Source organism: Anolis sagrei, chromosome 2 (assembly GCF_037176765.1).
Source record: "Anolis sagrei isolate rAnoSag1 chromosome 2, rAnoSag1.mat, whole genome shotgun sequence".
Taxonomy (NCBI): domain Eukaryota; kingdom Metazoa; phylum Chordata; class Lepidosauria; order Squamata; family Dactyloidae; genus Anolis; species Anolis sagrei.
Window position 1 is genome coordinate 97,158,266 of NC_090022.1, and position 12,187 is coordinate 97,170,452.

A 12,187-nucleotide genomic window follows, 5' to 3' on the forward strand; every position below is an offset into this window, starting at 1 on the left:
TTGGAATCTCAAAGGATCCATTAGCCTTTGATAGGTCCTCCACCCCTGCAGGGGAAAGTTGTATCTGTGATACTAGCCCTGACTGGGAACTTTTTTGTCCATGTCAACAGTTGTTTTGAGACAACCTAGGTGGCAGAAGGAGGAGAAGGATTACTGAGAGAGAGAGAGAGAGAGAGAGAGAGAGAATGAGTTCTGCATAAAGAAAGCATTCTATCTTACAGTCCAACAGGATTCTGACCTATGACTACAAATTGTCCCAATATAAATGTTATACTTTCAAGTTAATAAACCAATATATTGAAATGACTGGTCAGAAGGGAGGCAACAGTAATAAGTGAGAGAGATTTCCCTTATCTCTTCTCCTGACTATTTCCACATACCCTTGTAAATAGAAGTCAAATTTCTTTAGCTTCCAGTGCATAACAATGATTGTGTTGCTGGCATAGTCAAGAGATGATGAAGAAAAATGTTAGTGGTATCAACCCTTTACACTTGCTGCCTTTAGTTATTTACTTCATAATTCATTTCTCTAGTAGAAAGATAAAGTGATGAGCAGCCACAGAGGTCAAGAATAGTCTGCTGCTTGTAATTGCTCCACAGTCATGAGAGAATAGAAAATAGAAGAAAAAGGGGGTACTGACTGAGCTTGGTTCATCTTGTGATCAGATACCCCCTCTGACTGTAATCATTAGTTATCTTAACTAGACACATGGCAGATCCTATATATGTTCTCTAATATCACAGCTAAGAGATAGCTCTGCCAAGGCATGAAAAAAAGTCACAAAAGTGAGGGGAGTGAAGCTTGATAAATTGAAATAAATGTACATAGACATTGACAGTGATGAAAATGTTCACTAACTAACCCCTTTCATGAATACTAACAGAAATTGTCTGTTACTACTTAATTTGATTGAAAGATCTGATCTCTGGAGGCGGGGGAATAATGTGTTTTAGAGAAGCAAATGCTGGAATTAGTTCTAATTATGAAGAACATTTTTTTCACCTTACACATTTTTTTTCTTTCAGAAATAGGTCAAATTGTACCAACAACTGTGACAACAAAAATTACAGCCATTTCTAATGAGGAATCTTGTCTAATGGAGTTGGCAAATGAGATTTAAATCCTGTCCGAATACTCGTGTGCTGTAAATTTGAGTCCAAAACATGAAAGCTAATGAATTTTTTTCTCTGAGAAAGCATCAAGTAGAAATGGATACTACAGACAAAAATAGTTATTTGAGTAACACAAGGTCATATGTAATGTGGATGATGTCTATCAGGATCAGGGAGCCTGTAACTTTCTTAATCATGAATAGAAAACTGTGCCCAGAGAGGTAGCATTTTTCACTCTCATGGGACTGCACCATTCTGACACAACTAGCAATGTCACTTTTAATGTCTTCTTTTTGCTGATTTATGAATATCTCCTCCTAGGTCTTTTTCATTTTAAAATGCGTTGGGTGGTAGGAACAAAACTAGTGTTTTGCTTACATTTTCAGTGATTTTTAAAAAATGTTGTTTTGCTATTTAAAGGCAAAAGTATCACCATCAGAAAGAAATTAGTCATGAGACTTTGGGAGACTTCTGTAGCTTCTTGGAGTCCTTGTGGACAACAAGTTAAACATGAGCCAACAATGTTATGCAGCTTTAGGATAGGTGTAATATGCTCACTCCTAGATATTCCTGTAACCAATCTGGCTACCATATTTTGAATGAGCTGGAGTTTCCGAACTTGGTACAAAAGTAGCCCAATGTAAAGCACATTGCAGAAATCCAACCTTGAGGTTACCAGTTTGTGCACTACCATATTCAGATCCTCCAAATCTAAGAAGGGGCACAGCTGGCATATCAGCTGAAGCTGATAGTAAGCACTCCTGACCGTCACATCTACCTGGGATGACATTTGGAAGGATTGATCCAAGAGCACTCCCAAGCTACAAACACAGTCATCCAGGAGGATTGTAGTCCCATCCAGAACTGGTTGACACACTTTCACCCCCAGATGAAGACCCTTGATGGCAAGCACCTCTGTTTTGGGCTGGATTCAGGATTCCTCATCCAGCCTATTACCTCCTCCAGGCATTCATTCAGTGGAGACACACCATCCTTAGCTAAAGCTGTTTTTGAAGGCCTGGAGAAAAATATTTGGGTGTTATCAGCATACTGATAACACTCTGCCTCATGCCTACAGATGACCTCTCCCAGCAGTTTCATGTAAATATTAAAGAGTCCTGGAGATAGAATGGCACCTGGTGGGATACCACATAACAGCTCCTTTTTAAGGAACAACAATTCCAAAGCACCACCATCTGGAACCTGCCTGAGATGTTTGACCAGAACCACTGCAGCAGAATTCCTCCGATTCCCAGCCCCTCCAGAAGAATACCATGGTCAATGGTACTGAAGGCCACTGAGAGGTCTAGAAGCATCAACACGGACACAAACCCTTTGTCAGTGTTGAGACGGAGGTCATCCACTAAGGTGACATAGCAGTCTCAACTCAGTACCCTGCTCTGAAGCCGGTTTGAAATGGATCAAGGAAGTAGGTATCATCGATGACTGCCCGGAGTTGGAAAGCAACTGCCATTTCAATCACCTTGCCCCAAAAAAGGGAAGTTAGACACTGGTCTGTAATTATTAAGGTATAGGGGATCCATTCAGGTCTTTTTCAGCAATCGTCTAACCACTGCTTCTTTTAGACAAGGTGGAAAATTCCCCTCTCTGAGAGATGCATTAACAATTTGTTGTATTGGAGATCAAATTGCATCTCCTTCCTGGGAGACCAGCCAAAAGGGACAGGGGTCAAGAAAGCAGGTTGTCTTCCTTACTTACTCCAGCAGCTTGTCTACATCAACAGTACTCAGCATTTGAAACTGACCTGGTGGAGTCCCACTCACAGAGCTGCTAGACACCTCGTTGTTTTCTGCTCCAATTGCATCATCTAAGTTGGCTCTTATGCAAGAGATTTTGTCAGCCAAATGGTTGTTGAAAGCATCACAGTGAGCTACTAAAGTTCTAACAATCGGTTTGGAGGGGAAACATCTGGATAAAGTCTCTCACCACTCTGAACATCCCAACTGGATGTGAATCCACAGATGCAATGCTTGTAGAGAGAAAAGCTTTATTCGCTGCAAGTATTACCCCCTTATAGGAGTTAAGGTGCTCTGTATACCATGTCTTGTCACATAAAAGGCAAGCTTTCTGCCATCTGCACTTTAGTCATCATCCTTCCTTTTCATTTCCCTGTGGGTCTCTGTATACCAGGGGGCGTTTTTGTCATGGGTCAGACATTGGAAGCGATTATGTCAATTGTCTTGGCTATATTTTGATTCCACGTTGTTGACCATGGATTCAACAGGATCATTGGTGATGACAGCCATAGGACCCTCTAAAGCCTACTGGAATCTCAAAGGATCCATTAGCCTTCAAGAGCAGACCATTTTAATGGGTACTTCACCCCTGCAGGGGTAGCTGTGATACTAGGCCTGACCAGAAAATGAATTATCCATGACAACTCGGAAGTATTAATCACCTCCGCTCACAGATCCATTTGTTCCAAGCTGTTTATTGTGTCAAGGGTATGACCTGCAGAATGTGTTGGCCCTGAAACCAATTGGGATAGGGCCATGTTTGTCATGAATACCATGAACTCCTGAGCTGCACCTGACAAACTGGCGTTCTGTGGTATATTGAAGTCACCCAAAAGCAAAAGTCCGGGTGACTACAACAACACCTGCAAGGCCAGTTCTGTAAGCTAGGCCAGAGATTCTGTTAGGCAGCAGGGTGGATGGTACACTAACAGAATCCCTAGTCTATCCCTGGTTTTCATAGGGTGGCAACCTGTGCTGGACGGGGTTACACTCCCCGTGAAGTCACAGGTCTGCAGTTTGGGAGTCCTCTTGGATTCATCACTTAGGCTTGAGGCTCAGGTGTCGGCGGTGTCCGGGAGGGCTTTTTGCACAATTGAGACTCTTGCGCCAACTGTGACCGTACCTCGTAAAGGCTGATCTGGCCGGGGTGGTCCATGCCTTGGTCACCTCTAGATTGGATTACTGTAATGCGCTCTACATGGGGCTGCCCTTGAAAATGGCTTGGAAATTTCAGCTAGTCCAACAGGCGGTGGCCAGGATGTTAACTGGTGCTCCTTACAGAGAGAGGTCAACCCTCCTGTTTAAGGAGCTCCACTGGCTGCTGTTCATTTTCCGGTCCCAATTCAAGGTGCAGGTGCTCACCTACAAAGCCCTAAATGGTTTTGGACCTGCCTACCTGCATGACCGCATCTCTGTTTATGAACCCGCACGCTCCCTTCGTTCATCCGGAGAGACTCTGCTCACGATTACACCTGCGTTGCAAGCGCGGTTGGTGGGGACAAGGGACAGGGCCTGCTCTGTGGTAAGCCCCCGACTCTGGAACACCCTCCCGAAGGACATCGGACAAGCCCCTACGTTGGCAGTCTTTAGGAAGAGCTTGAAGACCTGGCTATTCTGGTGTGCCTTTCCCGCAAAACGTCCCAGAAGCACTTTATTAGAGATTAAGATTGTCTGCACATTGCACTTATCCAAAAATCCTTATATCTCACTTAGCATACTCAGCACTTTTTAATCTGTACCCATTACATTTGGCCCGGCCTAGTTTTTATTGTGTTACGGTGTACTGTTTTTAGTGCTTTAATGTTTTGATTTGCTTTTGGTTATGTGTATTTGTTATATTGTTGTTTTATTGAGGCCTTGGCCTTTGTAAGCCGCATCAAGTCCTTCGGGAGATGTTAGCGGGGTACAAATAAAGATAATAATAATAATAATAATAATAATTTCAGACTCAGGTACACACATTCAATGTGATTCAGCCCCTCCCCCTCCCCCCAATAAGGACTCTAGCCAGGTTAAAATGGTCTTTAAGATTACATTGTTTAAGTAAATGGAAATATACCAGAATTGAAATAATCACTTTCACACTTAGGGCATTTTATCCTAGCACTTAAGACCTGGCTTTTTACTAGAGCATTTGACCCATGTTAATTTTAATATTTGTATGTATGTGTTTTATCCTGTATAATTTCTGCTATGTAAATTGCCTGGAGCATCTCGGATGGAGGGCGATTAATAAGTAATTAAAGATGATGATGATGATGATGATGATGAAGATGATCTCAAATAGCATGAATATGCTGTTTTGGTGATGGACATCCTTCAATCATTCTTCCACGTGGCTTCACTTGACTCTGCTTTCCTACATGGCCCTGCCCAATGGAACATATGGATGCTATGTAAGGTATTATTTTGTCTTATGTTGCATTTGTGAAATTGAGCAATTCAATTCTTCTTGCAAATGGAGGACATAAATGTATAATTGTGACCCGTCAGAGCAGTACAACTGCACAGTTATGGCAAAATAAAATAAAACACAGGAAATGGGGTAAACTGTGATTTACCACCCTTCTGTCATAAAGTCCAATGTCTACAAATCAGAGCCCAAGAGGCTCGTGTAATCCATGGCTGCATTTTCCCCATCCCTGATCTAGCTGTTGTTGAAATTGCCATCAGCCCCAACTAGACTGACTAAAGGGCAGGCATGATGGGAGGTGTAGTTCAAAAAGTCACAATTTCCCCACACTTGATTTAACAAGATGGTAAACTGATAAAAAGATTTTTATTAAAACATTTTCACTATACAAAGAACAAAAGAAAGAGATATTAGTACAGAAAAAGAAACATAACAAAGATTAATAAACAAAGACTAATAAACATTTGACTCCCAACATTCTTAACAATGATGATAGAAAACTCAGGAATATGCCATAGTTTCTTCAAATATAATTACCATTCATGCACTTCTACTGCTTAAACCAATCTACTAATCTACTAATTATCAAAACCTACAGTCAACATGTTAGTTTCATTACTTTGCAGAAAAGCAATTAAAGCTTTCTAGTCTTTCAAAAAGGTCACCAGTGATTTTTCTCTAATCAAAGTTGTTAATTTGTCAATTTCAGCTAAGTCTGACAACTTCAACAGCCATTCTCCACTCATTGGGATAATTGTGTTTCCCACTTCTACACAGTCAGTAATGTAGACTTTCCTAAGTTCGATCATATAGATCAAGTGTAGGCATCACATGGCTTGGGGTCAATAATCATGTTAGGAGAGGAGAGCAGTGGCTGAAAATTGGGATTTGCAAAGTGAGAAATGTCAGGTACATTCAGCCAACTTGGCAGTGTTTTATAATATCCTATCTTACTTCACAATCTCTTCATGTGTAAACTTGCAGGGGCATGTCTCATTTTCAATTTGGAAACCTATGGTCCCATCTACACAGCCATATAATGCTGCCACTTCAAAATTTGCTTTAGCGATAATGAACTATCCAATGGAATCTTGGGGTTTGTAGACAAGGAAAGGGTATTTTAGAACTTACAGCCACAGTACTCTAGTGGTGGTCCCACAGCTTCAGGTGTTCTTGGAGGAAACTGATTATCTGGATCCAGTGCAGTCTGGCTTTAGGACGGGGCATGGAACTGAAACAGTCTTGGTCACCGGAGTGGATGATCTGCATAGGGAACTTCACAGGTGGAGTGTGTACCTGTTGGTTCTCCTAGACCTCTCAGCAGCCTTCGATAGGATAGAGCACATTGTCATTCTGGGATGCCTTGTGGGAATGGGGCTTGTAGGTACTGTTTTACAGTGGCTTTGGTCCTTCCTGGAGGGTTGCTCTCAGAAGGTATTGTTGGTGGACTGCTGCTTGACCCCACATTCTCTGCCAAATAGTGCTGGGGCTTCACCAAACTACAACTCCTAGGTTTCCCCAGTATTGAACCATGGAAGTTAAAGTAGTGTCAAACTTCAGTAATTTTGTAGAGTAGAACCACCCTGCCATACTTTGGATATGGCCTATTAGTAGAAGGTAGTAAGAAAAGAGGAAGATTGCATTACAATTGGTGTTGGGACTTAGCCTGTATGTGAACCTGAGCCTGAATCTCTGATTGTATTGCCTAATGTTGATGCCAACATTGATGTTAATGTTGATGCAAATGTTAATGGGCCTAATTTGGATAGTGAGGCTGAAGTGATCAATGAGGACGAGGCTCATTGGGCAGTCAAAATCCTAGAGGCTTTGATTTAGAGTCTTCATGGGAAAAAGTCAAGTTCTCAGTAGAAAGTTTGTCAGACCAAGAGAAGAAAATTCACTCCCTTTTTCTCCTGGCCCGAGCTTGCAAGATAACTTGACACCTGGTTGGGTCAACGATAATAGCCGCAGTTTGGAGATAAGCCAGAACTGCAGGGATGCCCAATATTTACGTAGGTCTGAGAGAATCTGACAACTGAAACAAAAGATTAGAGTTAGCCGGAATCTGTTTCTGGGATTTAAGAGTGCCCGTGAGGGAGATTTCCTCAGACCAAGCATCGTTTCGAATCAAGTACAAACCTCATGGGTTTTCCAGTTTCCAATGGTCTGGTCTCTAAGGGAATTTCTGGCTTCAAGTGAGATGAGCAAGGGCTAATCAGTTCATGGATTTCTATTGAGAGTTTTCTGGACATTACTGCTCTGGATTTCCTGCAAGCTTTCTGGACATTGCTGTTTGTTGTTTCATTTTGGCTTTTTACCTTTGGACTTCATTCTATTTTATATTCATCATTCAATAAAAAGAATTGCATTTTTCCTAAACCAAGGTGTGGTGTATTAATGACAAGAGGGCCCTGCCTCCTGATCTGGAGTGCAACAGTTGGATACATTCAACTGAAGCTGGAACTACACTGCACTATATGCCAGGATCTGATCCCAGATTGTCTGCTTATTCCAGGGCCCTTCCAGACATTGCAGAACACAGGAGGAAGTACATTTAAATAATTTGCTTCCTCCCGAGTCTCTGCCCCCACCCTCCATCCAAACCCCAGGCTTTCTCTTGAGGAATGGCTAGATGCCATCCCAGGTCACCCCCCTCCAGCCCCTGATTTGCCCCTCCCACAGAAGAAAATCCCTCCCCTCCCCCCCCCCCCCACACACCCCTCCTGATGTGCCATGTCTGGAGGGGAGCAGGTGGGCACCCTCCTGCTCCTTTGGGCTCCAGGAGCCCAAAGAATCAGGATGGCTGTGGGAATTGACTCCAGTCCCAGGAGTCAATTCCCACAGGCACTTTAGGTTAAGGTCTGGATCTTTCCAAGTTTTTAAGTAATCTGGAGCAAACTGGGAACACCCAGTTTTCTCTGGATTAATTTGTTTTTACCTGCAGTGTCATTTGGATACCTCATGTAAAAGTTAGACAGGTCCCATATTTTGGGCCTGCCTGGAAGGGTCTCCGCATTATCTGGCAGTGCAGACTCATATAATCCAGTTCAAAGTAGATAATCTGGGATCAGAACCTAGGATACAGGGTAGTGTAGATCAAGCCTGAGGTCATGAGTTTGCTTGACCTGAGAAGTGCTTTTGGGAATAGAGTGACTTGGAGGTCTTTCACTCATAGGATTGCCATAAATTGAAGTCTCCCTGAAGGCAATTAGAAAAAACAAGACTCTGAGAGAATATACCATACTTTAAGAGAGAGAACGAGAGAGAGAGAGAAAGTAAAAAGAGCCTCTCTCCAGGGAGGAGGGTTGTCACTGATACCATGATAAATTGAGCACTGGGGAAGTGATGTTATATAGATCCCACCACATTTATCCCCTTAAAACTGATGATGTACAATGCAACTTGGATCTCCTCCCTTCTCTTGGCAAATGCTTTATCAAGTAGGATTAACGGCATGAAAGCAATACAGTCATACTGAGGGCAAGTAAGCTTGTTTGCTCCTGCCCTGGAAAAAAAACAAGCTTGTTTCTCCTGCCTTCTCACAATAAGATCTTCCTAGTTTTATCAGCAGTGGAACTCTGCCCTCAAGTGTGGTGGCCATCTGTCAGGATTGCTTTGAATGCAATTTTCCTGCTTCTTGGCAGGGAGTTGAACTGAATGGGCCACAAGGTCTCTTCCATCTCTATGATTCTGTGACAGTAAATGTGCCTCTTTTAAAGTGACAGATGTTGATTGAAATCTGTCAAATAATTTTATCCCTGTTCACATATGCACTGAAAACAACTGAAAGACTTTTGAAATGGGTAAGTGGTTCAGTGGGTTGTTTCAGGAATGTTTCTTGCAGCTCAGCGGTATCTTCTTCTACTTTTACTTCCTGTTTCCAATAGGATCTTGGTGTTTATCATTGTTTGTTTTGATCTCTTGCTGATCCTTTTCATCCTTTTTTTAAAACTAAAAGGCCTTTTCCTGCAATTATCCACTTAATTTTGTTTTATGAAACAAACAATGCTAAGCATCAGAAAGCCAGTTTGCTTGGTTATGTAGCAACATCAATGAGGACAAATGTAGCCCTCCAGTTGTCTTCATTTGACATCAGCAATTTATGTCCCTCTGGCTTGTTGCACTACAATTGAGCTTTCTTTTCCCATTAGTACTGTACAGTTGTATATCTTCTATAATAGGGTTTTTGTAACATGCAATTATCCATAATAAATTGGGATAGGATGGCTAAGGGGATTCATACTAGGGATGGGGGAAGAATCCAGTTTCACTTTGAGGTTCAATGAGCTCATCTTACGGCTCATCTACTATGGTTAATTATATTAGAGTCAGTCTGGGGCAGATATGTTCCTGACTGATCCGAGAGTCTGCACAGGTGCTATCCTGTGAGTCTCTTAAAATGGGATCTGCCTTGGTTAACCTGTGTTACCTGAGATGGGAGCATAGTTGCCTAGCCCCACTTCTTACTGCACAAAACATTTTAGTGCACTTTGAGAAACCTGTGAAGTCTCCATCTTCATGTGGGTTCCCTTTTATTTGTTTGTTTTTATGTAAGAACTGAGAGCCTTCAGAGGTTCAAATATAACGTCAATGGATGTATTGACGTTATATTGATGTATTGATGTATTGTTATATTGATGTAGTTGCCTTAGTTACTGTTTTAAATGCTAATGTTGTGCACTTTGTATATTGTCCTGGTTGTAAACCGCACTGAGTTGCCTACGGGCTGAGAGAGTGTGGTATACAAATAAAGTAAATAAAATAAATAAATAAATAAAAGGCATGCTTCTGAAGTTCCATTGTTCACAGTACTGAATCATACAAACACTTAAAATATTTCAACAAAAGGATTTTGCAATTTAAATGCATTTCATCTTGTGGTTATTTGTCAAGTAGGAGGTGTTGCCTAAACTTCTATAGTTTTGCAATGAGACAAAAGCATGCATGAGTGGAAAGTGCTGCAAAATGCTGTTGCTGTAAAAGAAAAGGAAACATTTAATTAACAGGGGGAAAATTTATTAGAGGCTTGATGCAGTTCCTTAATTTTTTTAAAAAAAAACAATTTGGATGATCCAGAAGAAAGGGTTAATTTTTGCTTTGCAGCGAAGGACTACCAACCATGTAATTGAGCCACGGCAATACCCCCCCCCCCATAAAAAAGTGTTTATAGTTCACCAAAAGACAATAAATGTATGGTTTTTAAATTTTTTATTAAAATCATTTTCTAGAGTTCCAAAGTTGTGAAATTTTAAAGTTTTAAAAGATCAAGAACAGAACTAGCAGCAACTGGACCCCATGGACTATTTTGTGTCTAACCCGTTAGTAAATGGGACCAATGTGATGATTTCTATGTAACTTGTATCTTTCATACTGTGTACTGTATCAATGTCTTATATGAAGTGTATTAACTGTTTCTTTAAAATGTATCAAAAGACAACCTGAAAACAGCTGCCTCCCCATGATCCTGTTTATATAATCTCTTGGAAATGGTAATGTTGAGCAACTCCCTCCAGCTCTTTCCCAAGACAAATAACTATTAAGATCATCGTGTGTATGTAAAAATAGATGATCTTCTTTATCAGCCAGATAAGCTCAAGGTGTTTGTCCATTTAAATTGAGTTCGAGAGTCTGCCACTCCCATAGAAGCGAGGGCTTAGAAAATGGGCATACATTAACTTTCTTTACTGTCAGCCAAGCCCTTGACTGGCCAGGATCAACATTTCTGTCTTTTGAGTCTTCCACCTTTCATCTCACAAAAAGTCGGAATCTTGAGCTAATCAAAAGCTCATCAGCATATCTGTGTCATTGTCTTCTCCTGGACTGCAACCACCTGGGGGTGTCTCTGTAGCTGATTGGTCCTTCACACTGACCAACCCCTGGCTGCTATTCTCCTTGCCACAAGAACCCCCACCTTGAGGTGGTGATATCTACGAAGATCCTAGTAAATCCCAACATGGATCCTGGCCAGCTTCTTTACCAGCCAATAAGGAGAGGGAGTGGGAGATTTGAATAGTTGTCAAAACTGTATAAAACTGTATTTCCCTGTATGTTTATGCTTCTACCTTTTGAAGCAAATTGCTTCTATTTGCATCCCTTTTGGCCAAATCATAATAAACTTCTATGGCTTGTTTTCAACCTGATAAGTTTGTTTATCTGTCCTGGCTTGTCTGGTTTAGCCCACAGTTGCCAGATATGGGTCCTTTAACAGGAGTCTTAGCTGAAATTGCTACAACCATACACTCACAATGGACATAACCGCCCCGAGAACTCATATCTAGATTTAAGCTATCACATTGTGGAATCCACTTTCTAAAGTTCCTTGAACAAGTGTTCAGAAGTGGAAAGCAGAAGGGATTGTTCTCATAGACACACCAGGAGAGCGGGGGGGGGGGGAATTTTCCTCCCCCCCCCCCCAACGCTCTTCTGGCATGTCATTTCTACGCACTGAGAGAGCTGCTCAAAGCCTGTAATAGAGGCCAGGTAAGTTTTCACTACTTTTTAAAGGGGCCTGAGGGCTTCGAGGGAGGGGGTGGGTATTCCCAAAGTTTACCCGGCTTATTTACCCAGAAAATTGTGGGAATGGTAGTGGGTTTATCCCACACATTCCAAGAAGGCATGGAATAAATTCACTATATAATTAATTCACCACAGACCAGGGTTTTCCTGGTGTGTGGCGAATTAATTTGGGACTATCCAGAATGTCTAGACAGCCCCTCCTTTATTGCGGTAGATACCTCAATAAAGGTACATTATAAATGAAACTGAATGAAACTCTAAAGCAGGGGTCCTCAAACTTTTTAAACAGAGAGCCAAGTCACAGTCCCTCAAACTGTTAGAGGGCCGGATTATAATTTGGAAAAAAAACCATGAATGAATTCCTATGCACACTGCACATATCTTATTT